This window comes from Xenopus tropicalis, chromosome 7, assembly GCF_000004195.4.
Source record: "Xenopus tropicalis strain Nigerian chromosome 7, UCB_Xtro_10.0, whole genome shotgun sequence".
In the NCBI taxonomy this organism is placed as follows: domain Eukaryota; kingdom Metazoa; phylum Chordata; class Amphibia; order Anura; family Pipidae; genus Xenopus; species Xenopus tropicalis.
The window spans coordinates 73,648,787-73,664,420 of record NC_030683.2 but is presented as its reverse complement, the minus strand read 5'-3'; the positions used below and the strand labels follow the sequence as shown (position 1 = coordinate 73,664,420).

The 15,634-nt window shown below is 36.4% G+C and overlaps 1 protein-coding gene across 1 annotated transcript in view; it reads left to right on the top strand.

The window, feature by feature from the left end:
* The window catches only part of cdon (cell adhesion associated, oncogene regulated), a 139,693-nt gene that overhangs the window by 55,597 nt on the left and 68,462 nt on the right, over window positions 1-15,634 (top strand). Inside the window, exon 2 of the mRNA XM_031906161.1 lies at window positions 2,353-2,425. The gene's annotated coding sequence lies outside the window, so the exon portion shown is untranslated. The remainder of the gene's footprint in view (window positions 1-2,352; window positions 2,426-15,634) is intronic.

The following is a 15,634-nucleotide window of genomic DNA, read 5'->3' as shown; positions in this document are numbered from 1 at the left end:
ATATCGGCTCATTGATGTGGTCCCCGAACTGACTGCCCCATTGCCGCCATTATAATTCGATTGTTTGGCCCCAGGGCCAAACGATTGAATTAGCCTACATGTTCCCTGATATCGCCCACCCATAGGTGGGGATATCGGGTGAAGATCTGCTCGCTTGGCGACCTCGCAAATCTTCACGTATATGGGCACCTTAACCCAGTGCTCTGATAAAGTTGTACTTATAGCCTAATTATTCATTGCAGCTAGATATGTTATTCTTATTAGATACACTAATGTACTGCTTGTGTTTTCAATATCATGCTTTATCATTGTATTATTTAAAACACAAAAGCAAAACATTTTACCTTCCACACTATCCATTCTTCTGCTTTTGGTACAACTCAAGTTAAGCCAAAGTACATATATCTCCTCCAATCCACACACTAAATTGAAATTAAATACACTAAATTACACTAGATCCGGATGCTTCATTTAAATAACTGGGGGGAAAATGGGACATTTTAAGTGATTAACCAATAATGTTTTCTTATGGAATTTAATCTGGCCAATTAATCTAACAAATTTTCTTGGGCTGGCTTTTTTGGCCTTTTTATTTACATAGTTTATAATTATTTGAGATGAGGAAAAACACATTTCTGCAACATATACAGCAATAAGTTTTTATTTAATCAACTTGATATTTAACTTATCCATCCAGGTAATTTCTGCCTTTTTTAGAGGACAACTTTAATTCTGCCCAAGCGAAGACCAGTTAATGAATACCAGAGAAAATGTGTTACTACTTATTAATTTAGCTGTGGGACTCTACCTTTTTTAGCTCAGTAAGACAATTTTCAAATGTTCAGCTTTGGGAAGTAATAGATCAACTATATTGCAAAACAGTCAATAAGGCACTTACTGGATCCTATACAGAGAAAATAATTTTTATTGAAAAAATGAACAGATTACTTGAGCATCTTTTTTGCAAGTGATTATGAAGGGATGTTTGTGAATGCTAGGAGTGGTTATATTTTTATGGTATAAAAAAATGTTTAATTAAGGGTTTAAAACAATATTTTATTGATAAAAAGAACTACTCATCTGAAAATGTAACTACTTTATTTCCCTTAGCAACCATTAAAACATTTGTTTATTTAACACTTGTATTAAAATACTCCCTTATTTCTCTCAGATGTTAAAGCATTATATTTACACAGCAGACAAGAATAAGTTGCCCCTAGCTCTGATCTACACTTTGACTTGATCATGGGTCACTGAATCTGGGGTTACTGCTTGTGTTATGGATGTGCTTTCATGGTACTGTAGCTTGTAATTAAGACTCCCAGGAGAATATGGGAAGGAGAGAAGAGGCTCATATTTCTTTTAGTGTTTGAATTAAAAAACAAGTAGAAGGTTTTCACATGCGCATTTGTTCAGGTTAGGAAAGGTAATTGATTTCTAAATAAAACACCCTGACTGTTAACTTTACATATATGTGATAACTGACAGTGATGTATGTGTAATTTCTTATTTCTGCATGAGCATGAGCAACCCAAAAAAAAGAATATAACCTCATGTGCTTTTGTAACCTAGTAAGTTGACATCTATGGTTCTTGTATCTGTTCTTTTTTTGGCTGTTGTCCAACTATGTTTCCCTTTCCATTTTCTTTAACTGGTCTATTGGGTTCACTTGCTATGATTTTCCTTTGTTTCCATTCTACTTGAGTCTGCTTGCCCTCTGAATTATATTTAGTCCTCAAGTTGCCAAATGTTCATATGCTAAACAGTTGTAAAAAAGTGTATGCCTAAATGTGTGAGTATTCCAGTGATTGGCATAAGCAGCTTCATCTTGAAAGGGGTGAAAACCACTTTTTGTTCTAAATTTATTTTTTTCTTTATATCTATTAGAAATCCTTCTAGGTGTTATATTGTTTTGGAAACTGGATTTTCACATTTTTGTGTATACTTGAACTGTGATTGTTAATGATGTGCAGAGTTAACATCTAAATGTGTTTTAAGAAATAAGTCATTTTTGTCAGTATAATAGTTTCTCAAAATGCCCCTTTCTAGCATAAACAAATTTGATTCATAATTCCTGGCATTCTCCTCTAGGAGTTACTGGCTAAAGTCAAAAATAGTGAATTGTGTTTATTTTGTACTGTTCATTCCATATAAAAACTGACTTTATCCACACGTTTTTGTAAAGGAGAATGCATCTGTAATTGGATTCCCAACCAACTAAGAAGCTAGTGACATGTTACATCAACTAGCTTGTAGCAGGTCAATTGTGCTATAAAGGAACACAAACTTTTAGAAACAGTGTTTATATTAGATTAGTCCGCTATGAATTAATTTCCTCTTTCCTGCCCACAGAAAGCTTTGCATAACGTGACTACAGTGAAATACTATTATTTATGTCTGAAAGCTAAGGTGATATAACAGACTGGTAAGTACACAGCCTTTACTTTCTTTCACTGATGTTTATTAACAATATCTTTTACAAATTAATAAAATGACTTTGAGTTCCATGCTTATTAGGCAGGAAATTTTAAAACAGACTTAGAATATCAGTTTTATGTATGTGTTAATGGCCAGTCTATACATGTTATTTGTTGGAAGTATGTTTCACAAGATTGGTGAGTTATACTACATTAATATTACATTTGGTGGCACTGGACTAACTTTAGTACCTGTGTGTCTCAATAGTTAAGAAGCTACCTGCTTTGTACAGTATACCAAGGGAAGTCACACTCAAAAGGCCCCTGTGCAAAAATAACATAAGGATTAAGCCTACAGACTAAACAGTTGATTTGAACAAATATGATAATTGATTTTAAAAAAAATGCTGCTATAAATTATTTTTCATTGATTTACTTTAAACAAGCAGTAAACACTACAAAGAAATAGATTGACTGATTTATATATAACAAGTACTAACTTAAGTGATTAATTGCATCTACAACAACCAATTAGGAATTAGTTTTCTCCGGTCTACTACAGAGAAATGAAAGAAAATGTATGGTTGCATTGGTGTTTTTGCATTTAGTAGCAGGTTCTTTACTGTTGCTACAGGAAGCTATGACAAAACATACATTGTGTCATTGGCCAAAATAAACATGGTCATCCCTTACAACAATGCTGTTTATACTAATCTCAGAGTCGGCAACTAATTGGTTACTCTAATCATAGTCCATTTGGTCAGTTGGAATAGGAGCTATTGTCCCTTGCAACATGAGAAACTTCTGTTTGTGCAGCTGTGTACAAACAACACGAATAACATACTATCTAAAACACCTAAAAGAAAGTTGGTTTATTCCTATAAGCAAAAACGGTATCTAAGTGGTTAGTATCAGTCTTTTGCAGTGTTGGGATCCTCGGTTTGATTCTGACCTGAGCAATTTCTGTAGCAAGCTTGTATATTCCTCCAGAGTCTGCAGTCCAAAAACATAAGAGCAGCTTAATTGGCTTTTGATAAAAACTACACAGCATGTTGTGTGATTTTAATAGGATTTATAATAGATAATATAGATAATAAAATAGATAATAAAGATTTAAGTAAAGGTCTGCATAAATGTATTTATGCTATATAACTAAATGATAATAAATAAAATGCTGTATTACTTTATTAAATGTTGTATAAGGTTATTGGTTAGATATTATTCACAAAAAAATATATAACAAAAACCCAGAAGAAAGATAAGATAGGCTGGTGATTTGAAGGTCATGTCACAAAAAAGAATGGTACATTACAAGTTATAGTGGGTATCAGGTCAGACTGTAGGAAGGAGAATATCTTTTATATAATGCAATTCCTTCCTCTTAGCAGTGTTCTTTTGGCCCTAACCATCATTAATTTTGGCCAGACCTGGTGCATGGATTCTGGATCGGACTCCATGGGTTGAAAAAAGGTCAGGCTACGTTAAGATTTTTCCCAACCTGCTCACTGTTAATAAACGAGAGAAAGACAACAAGGTACAAAGAAAAAATAGAGCTGGAAAGAAGCAAGTCCAAAATAAGTTTCAAGCTTAAGTTGTTTTACATGCAAAAGGTTTGGCAAGTTCCCAAACTGTAATACATCACAATCAGCAACTGGCCATACAGGGGTTAAAGGTTTATTTTCCACTTTGCCAGTGGTTAATGAGGAACTCATTTAAATCCATGCAAAGTACCAAAGAGCATGCAAACATGCTAATTAAAGTGACGGCTGTTCTTTAATTAAGCAGCAATTCCTCCCCATTCTCTCCAGCAATGTAGGCTTTATCATGCAAATATGGAGCTCTCTGCTAAATCTAGCAATTGGTTGCCAGTAGTCCAGTCTCACAAGAGTATCTGGCGATGCTAATCCCTAGTGATTTCATTGTTAGTAAGATGCTGTAAGTGCTAAAATTGTGTAGTAATTCTCCATTTTTTGGCTAGGGTGACAGAATTACAATCCTTTCCAGAGCTTTGTTAAAGAGATGGAGAGCCAATCAGAAACATGAACCCGGAACTGAATTCTTCTTATCACGCTAATGTGCCTTTAATGAGATTATAAAGTAGCATATGCAAGTGGGATTTAAGATAACAAGTTAATTGCCATTTGCAGTTGTTGTCAACTAGTATACACTGTTTTAGTTTATGGGAAACTATATCCTTGTACAGTTCAGGTCTGTATACAAATATTTTACATAAAACCCTGCTTCATCTAAATACTGCATTTTTATTAAAAAAAAAAAAATACATTTCTAGTAGCATGTGCCATTGGATAATACCAAATACAAAAACTGTCATTTTAAGTACTAAGGGCAATTATATCTGTCTATCATCTGTCTATTTATCTTTCTTAATTATACACTTATGCCAAAAATATAAAATGTATTTATGATAAGTAACATAGTTTTTGCATTGTATAGCATTCAGTTTCACTCATCTGATAAGGTGAAATTAAAATCAAATCAAATATAACACACAGAGTGAAACAACAGCACTTTTGAGGGATGTGCACGCCTGTGTGCATATACGGTTCAAATGTGGTGTTACTGCTTCATTCCAGCAATTCCCCTTGCCTTTTCCTCTTTACATGAGACATGTAAAAAGTCAATAAGAACATTGGAGTCTTTGGTCAACTGTTGCAAACAAATATTCATTTGTTTCATGTCATGTTTTTCAGTGTGAGAATCTGAAATGTGATATAGTCTGTGCAGAGCTTGAGTTAAACCAGATACAGCCATATGTTCTCCTCATGGGTCACTGTGCGGTTGAGAAAGCAGCCATTTTGGTTAATGCGCAGCTTTAGGACATGTGATTGTCTCCTTCATTTTCACATATAAAGAAAATATATAGGATGAGGCTGAAATAAAACAATTGCTTCAAAGTCTTAATAAAGCTTTTTTCCAAACTCTTAATATTTGTTTTCATGATAAAGTAAGTAGAAGACCTTATATGAAACCATTAGCTTTGTTACATTATGCTAATGGCTATTTTCTATAGCTGGATCTTAACCAAAACAATTGTTAGCCAGCACATTATCTGCAGCTTTTGGGAAAGCAAACTAGCTATTTGTGGCCAGGTCTCTGTTTATTTTATTCTTAGCCTGTGGAATCCTTTGACTTGAAAAACAGCAGTAGCTATTTATATAGTGGAGCAGAGAGTATACACAGACACACAGACAGACAGACAAACACTCACAGACTGAATTGTCCTCATTCACAACATGGCAGCCATTTTCCTTGGGAATGTTGCCACTTCCTGTTTCTATGGAAACAGTGTTTACCATGCTTATGCTTATCAGCCATCTGTGTCTAGACCTTAAGAATGTTTGTTGAACTTTGCTAAGTAATAAAAGAAATAGTCCTTCTGACATGGGACAAAAGCAGCTGTGATTCCACACTGGTGTGTTTGCAATTTATAAAGTCAGAATCCTGTTGCAAAGCAACAGACCAGAGGAAAAGGTATAGGAATCCACAATTTGGTATTTGCTCACCACTGCCTTAGACTTAATACAGGCATCCATTCTGAAAAACAATTGCTATAAAAGAAAAAGTGTACTTTTTATTCAATTTTCAGCATTTCTTTTTCTACTGACTCTTGGCCCTACAAGCCCTATACGACTTGCAGGTGTCCTAAAAGGGCATATTTTTATATTGACTTGGACAAGGCCAAGTATATAAAGCCATATCAGTATTAAGAGGGGCTGGGCCATATTTCAATGTCCCTTTTTGCAGCTGTATTTCATTACCACAAAGTTATTTAACCTGCCATAGTTGTACAAACATTGGATATCATCTAAAATTATTAAAGTATTTGAAAGGCAGTTAACACTTCTGAAACACATTTTGTATGCTTTACTCAATTGAGCTCTTAAAGGAGCAGATCTCAATGCAACTAACTTTAGCTTGAGGTAAACAGGGGTATTGAAGACAAAAGGTCTTTATTTTCATGTTTTGACTGATTAACTTTGTTTCGAAGCTCTCCAGCTTGGCATTTAAACTATTAGCTCATTGCTAGGGTTTTGCTTTTCCTAGCAACCAGTCAGTGTTTTGAATGAGATGCTGGAAAATAAACAAGATAAGGAGGCTCATTACAAGGACAAGTGGAGCATGCAAAGTGCACAACACAATTCATCATTTGGGTACAACACAAGTCACCATATTTTTAACCACAATACAGTGTCTTTTCCCACAATTTCAGCATGGCTGCAAGGTGGTAATGGGTCTGAAGCAATTGTGGTCAATGTGTTAAAACATGTTCTATTGTGCACGGGATTTGATGTAAATTGGACACAATTGCACTGAAAATATTCGGTCACGGTATGCCGTTTCCAGGTATGCTGCTGTGGGAAACATGGAGATACCACCAACTTATAGGTGGTGGTAGCTTCAGGGTTCCTCTGGGGCAATAGGCACACTGTACGTGATTCATTAACAGATTGCAGAGCCCACTGGCGCTCCACACCAAAACATGCAAGTGCAAGGAGTGGCTTGCCGTAGTACTTATGTCCTAATGTGTAAATAGAAAGATAAGTGACAAAAATATTTATAACCACATTAAGCTGAATTAATCTGGTTTCTTGTGTTAACAATCAAATAAATCATGAGGTAAGGATAGGGCCCTGTTGCAACCTATGGCCACTTCTACTTGCACATCTAAATGGGGCAGGGAGCATTGTATTCTTAGGGGTGGTTGTTTTGGAGCACAGACACCTGCAGCAATTTTATATATAAAAAAAGGAAGAGTGCAAAGTGCAAAAAACTACATGTTGCTTTTATATCATTTATATTTTTTTTTTATACTTTCTTTGCCTGCCTGGCTGCCCCTGTAAAATGACCAGATGAAAATACATGTCACAGTTCCCTTTATATAACTGACAAGGTATTGTGCGAGACATTTGTTTGGATGGCTGTACTTGGTAAATCATGCCTAACATTCTGTAGCATGAACCATTTTGCGAAGTAGTGGTTTGAAGGTGAGTTTAACTCATTTTGGGCAGTAGAAAATGTTTTTATGTGCCAAATTACTCACTGGATGTTGCATTTAGTGACCCTTGAAAAAATATTTGTCCTCTAAACTGGCAGCACATGCACTAATTCCCATGCAGTGTGATCATAAGCAATTTGGCCACACACAGATGCAAATCATTCTAATCCAATCAGGTGACCCCCTGGCAGAACAATCAGACCACAAGTTGTAGTGTTGTTTCTACCCATTCCTGTCTAGCTAATAGCTCTCAGTGTGAGTTTTTACACTACATAGAGTGTCAGACATTTATCTATTCACATATCAGTCATTAACAATGGTTTGTCAAGATTGGAGGATAAGCAATTAATTGGCTATTGCTATGTCTACGTGTGTGGCCAGTTAACAGGAAAATACAGGCCATATTTCAAAATACCTTCATATTATATTCTTATTAAAAGTAACTTAAAGGACATGGAAAGGCAAAGTCACTTGGGGGTGCCAGAATGTTAGGCACCCCCAAGTGACTTAAATCGCCTATCTTTTACCCCGGGCTGGTGCCCCTGTTGGGAGAGAACAGCACCAGCCTGGGGTACCTGCAGCGATTCCTTCTTCCAGGTTCGCAAGCGCGCACATGCGCAGTAGAGTGAAAAGCCGAACTTTAACAGAGAAGTCGGCTTTTTACTCTACTGTGCATGCGCCTATTGTATAGTCGCAGCTGAACGAAGCAGGAAGGAGGAAGCGCATCGCTACAGTTGGGTAGAATCCAGTGTAGGGGAAGCATGGTAATCAAATTACCATGAAAAAGTAAAGATTGTCTCTGACAAGGAAGAACCCTTGCTTAGCACAGCATGACAAAGACACACAGATGATGTCTTTATTGTACAAAACCAAGGTAACATTGATCAGACATTATTTATTCCTAACGTGCAGTTATTTTCAAAATGATCCTTCCTACATGAAGCAAAGGGTACTGCAAATAAGTACTACACACCGAAAGTAACGTTTTCCTATGGTGGAGGCAAATATAGATCCTAGTGTTCATGTAAAATTAATTTTATTATTAATAAAATGTGGTGATGATTTTCCTTTTCTTTAAAATAAGAGGAACAAATCCATAATAGTGGTAACATTTTAATCATAAACCAGTATAAAACTGGACTTCTACTCCAGAAATATTGTAATATATCCTGTGCAGATGTAAATAATCTTTAAATCTATATGGGTGGCTTTCTCATTTTCTGTTGTGTGCATTAACTATACTAAAATCCTCATCCTAATATTATAAAATACACTTCCAATTCAATACTATCTCAGGTACAAACTCTTGAAATCCTTCCCTTTCTGTTTTTTTCCACATGTTGCATCAACAAGGTATATGATGTACCTTTCATACATATCCTTTTCCTAACACACTATTAATCATTGCATATGGAAAAGGATCTTTTCTACTTAATCCATCATCCAAGATTTCTCTGTGAGAAACAGAGAATAATTTACACAGACTCTCCCTCCCAGTTAATCCCCTCTATAATGATTATCTACCTTTTTACTGAAATAAGGAACCCAGAACAGAAAGCTGGCATTTATTATTCAGTTATTATAAAAAGGACAGGGAATTATTGTAACCTCTTTATACTTACTACAACTATTGATAACTGCTCTGAACATAGCAAGATTTACTTCACAGTGTGCTTCCAGTACTAAAAAAAAATCTTAACTAATCATACCTGCCCTTGTGCAGAAAACTTTGGTCCATTGATTTCTTACACTGTGCACCTTTTCAAGCTCGACACAGAGGCTACGATATTCCATTTACAATCGTACCGTACCTATAGTAAGACAGTCCAAACACAATAGGCATAGCACTGCACAATAGGCATTGCATAGCACTGCCACTGCAGAGAATATTTAGGACAATAAAAGGAAGATTTCAAAATAAATATTTTACAGTTGTTTGCATAGAACAATGTTATGAAATTATATTATTTTAAATCTCGTTGTTTACTATGTGACAATGACAATAAAGATATATTCTATTCTATTCTATATATTACCCTTCCAAAATAATCCAAAAAACAAGCCAAATTGGAGAGATTTGATGAGCTTGCTTTAAATCAAGGCAATTTTTAAGACCTGAACAGAAAATGAAAGCCATCGGTACAGCTCCAAGGTACATGACAGAAGATTGCTTGAAAGACATAAAGACAGGGGAATTTCTAATTGATTACATTTGTAGTACTAAATAAGAGTCTGTTTTTGTCATTAATGTTAATAAAATAATTAATGTTAATAAAAAACTCTACTCTGTAATTCTCTTCTCCCTTTTACTTATTTTGTATGGCAAATAACACACATTTTCAAAAATCAAATAAAGCAATCAGACATGATTATGCTGGCTGATGAATAAATATTCCAAAGCAGTAATTATCCGAGCAGTAATTATTAAAAGCTCATAAGCCGTGTCAATATAAATATGTCAGTACTGTCCCCAGCAATCAATGAAAGAAGGCAGATATCATCAGTTTAAAATGATTACATAATCATACAAAATTATTACATCATGCAAATAAGGGTTCAATTGGGGGCTTTAAATTACATATGAATAAAAAGTAGTCGGCACATCCATGTCACATTCAAGTTTACTAAATGTGTATAAACACACAAATAAATATTTGATATTGAGATATATAAGATATTGCACTCCTGGGATTTTAAGAAAATTGTAGATTTTGGAGGAATAAAAGTGAACAAATTTCTTCATATACAGTGACTGCAATCACTTTGCTTATCCATTCTCTACTCGATCTTACACAACAATACACTGCATGCATTTCTATATACACTAATTTAAAGGAGGATGAAAGCCTTTTATAAACCCTAGGGCCCCTCCAAAAGACTCCATTCCCCCTTATAAAGCAGACTCCCAATACTGGCCAATTGATATACCTGTTAATTAAAAAATGCCTTGGGACACTTTCTCATGTAGTTTTCCACTGATCCAGAACTGACTTTAACTTTGCCAGTCACTGGGAAAGGTACATAAACAGCACTCAATGGTGCCCAACAACTCTGCTGTGCTACTATTGTTCTTCTAGTTCACTGGCCATGTGTTAGCCATGAGCTACAACACAATCCATCATGCAAGGGTTTTTGCCCACATTTCTAGGCCTCACATGCTTATTTTAGGCATGTTCCATATTTTAGGCACCAGTTTCAATTTCCATTGCGTAGTGAGTGCAAAGGCGAGGTGGTTGTCCAGGTTGCCTAAGCTTGGCCAGCCTCTGCTATTATATACAGTATATTATACCATGTATGTTAAGCAAGGGCTGTGCTTGGGACAGGTGGTTTCCATTATAGCCAATGACGGGTGATGGATTTTTGCTCTTCTCCACTAGTTGAAAAAGTGTAGACGAATAAGCAACATGTGTCATCAGTCTATGAATGAATTAGGGAATCATCCTGCTTAGTTTTTGATAAGCTTCAGATGCTACACACTTCTTTTTACATTGAATTTATAAAGCAGACTCTGCTTGCGCACCTTCAAATTTGCATGTATCTGCAGTATTAAGAATTAAGTATTAAGATTAAGAATGCTCTGGAATAAAATATGATTATAATCTATCTGACTTTATTTAATGAGCATATTAATGTGCTTATTGCTTTACCAATAAATATTTTAATTTAGATAAGCAATTATTATGTTTATTTAACTAGAGAATTTTTTTCAAAAGCACATTCTTTCAGCTGATACAGAGGAAATTAAGCTAAAATATATTTTTTGGAACAGACTAATATATATATATATATATATATAAAATTGGTAGCTCCTTATTCCTCTCAAGCTTTGGAATTCCTTCCAATTATTAATGGTCAGTATTTTCTTCTTATGCACTGTCAACTCTATCTTGCCTCAAATAATTTTGTGTACTATATATTTGTATGAAAATAACAGGGCCTGATATATTATTATATATATATATATATACATATATACATATATATATATACAGGAATTAATAAACCTCTGATGCAATTAATTTTCGTTTGATCGAGTGACTTCTATTTGCAAATCCTGTGTGTGCCGTCATTTGAGCCTGTATACCATTTTTTCGCACAGGCACCCAGGTATCAACTTTATTTTATGGTGTGCTGCTTACTAGCATTTTTTTTTTCATATATATATATATATATATATATATATATATATATACTAGCTATATATTACTAGCTGGTCTCTGCTAATCCTATCTCCACCCTCTGCAATCCATTTTCACTGATGCTGCTCACGTCATCAACTCACCAGCATCTAAATCTCTCTCGACAATCTGCCTACTAACGTCTTTCTCCTGGCTCCCAGTAAAAAGGTAAAATATAAAATTATCCTGTCCTTCAGACTCCTGAATTCTTCTGTTTCTCTCTGTAAATCTGCACAAATCTTTACATACACTTACTCCTGGGACCTGTGTTTAGCTCAATACAATCTCTTGATTGCAGTTCACCATAAAGGGCTCTGGCACACGGGGAAAATGTAAATCACCAGTGGGATGGCATACACGGCACAGCGATTTCCCCAAAATCGTGAAAGTTTCCTGTCAAGGCAACTTCCACGATTTTGGGGAAATTATGGCGCCGCGCATGCCATCCCACCGGCGATTTACATTCTCACCGGTGGGATGGCATTTTGGGGAGATTAGTCGCCCCCGACAAGGGAGATTTGTCACGGGCGACTAGTCTTCCCGTGTCCCAGAGCCCTAAAACCTTTTATTCCTGATTAGATCGCACCTATGAAATACTCCACCACCATGCTCCCACACTAATACTTTTTTCAAAGCTCCTGTGGTAGAATGACCAAACAAATGAGAGAAAATGTGAGTTTTTTAAGTTCTCCATAGTGGGAAATGTAGGCTTTAAGGGAGATGTTGATAAACAGAGAATGTTTTCTCTGTTTAAAGGGTGTTGCTGTCTGGCCCTGGAAGCTATAGGGTTCTGGAAGGAACAAGCCGATCAGGCGATCCATTCCAGTAGTCCAGCTTACCTATTGGAGCTTACCGTCCACAGGAAGGCTGTCCTGTGGAAAGGTATTTAATTGTATGAAAAGGTGTGTAAATCTCTCTCAGAGCAGGGCACAGAGCAGGAAGGATACCTCTCTGTGTTAGGACTCCCAGATGGGCTGGGGGTGCTTCCTGCCACTGCAAGGATCAGAGGGAGACTTAACTTGAGAAAGCGACCAAGAGACTGAGTGTCTAAGGAGCTGAAATGAAAGCCAGGAGGCTGAGCAAATCCCCCAGAAGTGTACAGAGAGTACAGGGGTGACCCCAACATTTGTGTTTTCTCACTGGTGGTCCACAAGGGGCCCAGGTTAGTGGTTAATCATATAACCCTTTAAGTGCCAGCAGAATTTAACATTTCGGTTACCCGCAGTGCCAGACGTTTTGTAAAAATTCTGTGCTCTCTCAATTTAAGGGCTTTTACTGGGGGAAGGGTTACGTTTAGGTAGGCAAACTATAAATTGTTTTTGTTCAGGAGAACCTGAGCTTTCCAAATCTGTTCTGAGTTTTTGTGTATTTCCACTTCTGGAACAAGATTTAGAGCTTGAAATACAAAAAATGCTATTTTTCATGATATAGGGATTTATACCAGAAACAAATTTTGTTTTATGGACAAAAATACAACTGATTTGAAAAGCCTCATGTCTCCCGAACATGCCAATACCTGATATGTATAGTTTTATGAAGATTTCTGACTTCTATAGATCAAAAACTCCCAGCAGTAAATTACCAAATTTTCAAAGCATTACAGCCAAATACAGCATACTTTAGATTCCAAAGTCAAAAATCCTGGAACATTAGGTTTACCCCAGGAAACCATATATTTTTGAAAAGTACGCATTCTGCCAAATCCGAAATGGGTAACCATGTCTTTCAACTCCTAAGTACCAAATGGCAATGCTTTACTGAATTTAGCAGTTTCTATAAAAAATTATGAAAATTCTAAAAAATCACTTCAAATCTTCCACTTTCAAGCATCATATCTTCCACATAACATTAGGTACCAAGAAAATCCTAAGTATGAAAGCCAAGGGTCCACTGAACAGTTTGATGCCCATTGTGCATAGGATTACCAAAGTATCTGGAATTTAGAGACCCCAAAAGGAAGTTAGTACATACAAATTGCCCCAGAGATCTCTTTAGCTACTGAAAATTCAACATGTTTACTGCATTTTCTGTGGGGTAAAAACACAAAAAAATACTTTTACAATCTACTGGGAAGACCTGCAATTACATAATTCCTTCATACCTGTCAGTAGTTACAAGGCTCCCTAGGGCCATAAGGAGGGTGAGATGTGAATTGGTACCGATGTCTTTCTACTCCAAACTACAGAGTTGCAATGCTTTCCCAAAATTGCCGGTTCTGATGAAATACCTGAAAATCACATCAAATCTTCCATTTTCAAGCACCTTATCTCCCCCATAACATTAGGTACCAAGAAAACACACCCTAAATCTGAAAGTCAAGTGTCCACTGAACAGTTTGATGCCCATTGTGCATAGGATCACCAATGTATCTGGCATTTAGAGACCCCAAAAGGAAGTTAGTACATACAAATTGCCCCAGAGATCTCTTTAGCTACTGAAAATTCAACACATTTACTGCATTTTCTGTGGGGTGAAAACACAAAAAAATACATTGACCCCCCAAAACCATATATTTTTGGAAAGTACACACATGGGCGAATTCAAAATTGGTACCCAGCACTGCGAATATGTTGGCACTCAATAAATAAATGTTAATAATAAATGTTAGTAATAATGTCTTTTTACTCCAAACTACAGAGTTGCAATGCTTTCCCAAAATTGCCGGTTGTATCTGGCATTTAGAGACCCCAAAAGAAAGTTAGTGCATACAAAGTGTATACACTGCAATATAAGCTACCGGCATGTGCATTATGTGCCATAAGAGCCCCTAACAGTAGGGAGACCCTCGAAAACTATACACATTCTGACAAAACAAAAATGGGTAAATACATCTTTCTACTGCAAAATACAAAGTAATGCTAAACAGAACAGTTTTTATGACATTTTTAAAAATTGTCACAAAGCTTGCATTTTACCTCATTACGTACCCCCACATTTTGTAACGTATCAACATAAAACTTTCTAAATATGACCGCCAGGGCTCTACTAAACAGTTTGATGCCCTATATGCATATATTGGCCAAGCTACGTGCCGTACAGGGGCAGCCAAATAAAAATAGTGCATATGAATTTTCACATAAGATGCTCCGGCTCATGCAAATTTGGCACCCAGTATGTGTATTATGTGCCATAAGACCCCCTAACAGTACGGAGACCCTAGAAAACCATATATTTTCCAAAAGTACACATTCTGACAAAACAAAAATGGGTACATACATCTTTCTACTGCAAACTACAAATGGTGCAGGAAGGGGGCTGAGCAGAGGGGGGAGCTGGGGAAGGGAGAGGTAGTGCTGTGAAAGCCACGTGGATTGCAGGCTTTTCATATGGGGCCCCTGGGCAATTGCATGCCAGGGGCCACTCATTTCCCCCTTGTGCTCGTTGCCTAGGGGCTGGAGAACGAGCATGGAGCAAAGGAGCGGTTTGAAAAGCCGCTCCTCCGCTCCCAAACTCAGAAGTGCAGCAGGACGTGGAGTCTACGTCCTGTGGTACTTAAAGGGTTAATGTGTGAAGGTAGAGACCAGAGGGCAGGATTTAATTTTCTAATTTGTTTTGTATGCTGGAATGGGCACCCCTGCTAAGAAAGTGTCTGTTGTGGATCCCACTAGTTTACACTCCTTATGAATGAAGGCCGACACTTAGCTAGTACTCTTTTACAGTGACAAACCCTTGACTTATGCACTTGTTTCTCACCCCTTTTTGTCTGTCTCCACTTCCTAATAGATTGTAAGCTCTTTGGGACAGGGACCTCTTCTAAACTGTGTATTGAAATTACGTAAGCACTTCAGCATTGGTTTATTTATTCTCAGTCTGTATTATAACTATAGTCCTGTTTGTGTTTATGCCATTTAAACACTACATACAATGTAGTGCTATATAAATACATAAAACTCCATGGAAGTCAGGTAAGAAAGAATAGTTTTCCTGACAGACAAATATCTGACAAACCTGTAATATTTGGGCATATTTATCTATCGTTCCTTGTTCCAGAAATTTTTCTTTATAATATGTTCTTAGGATAA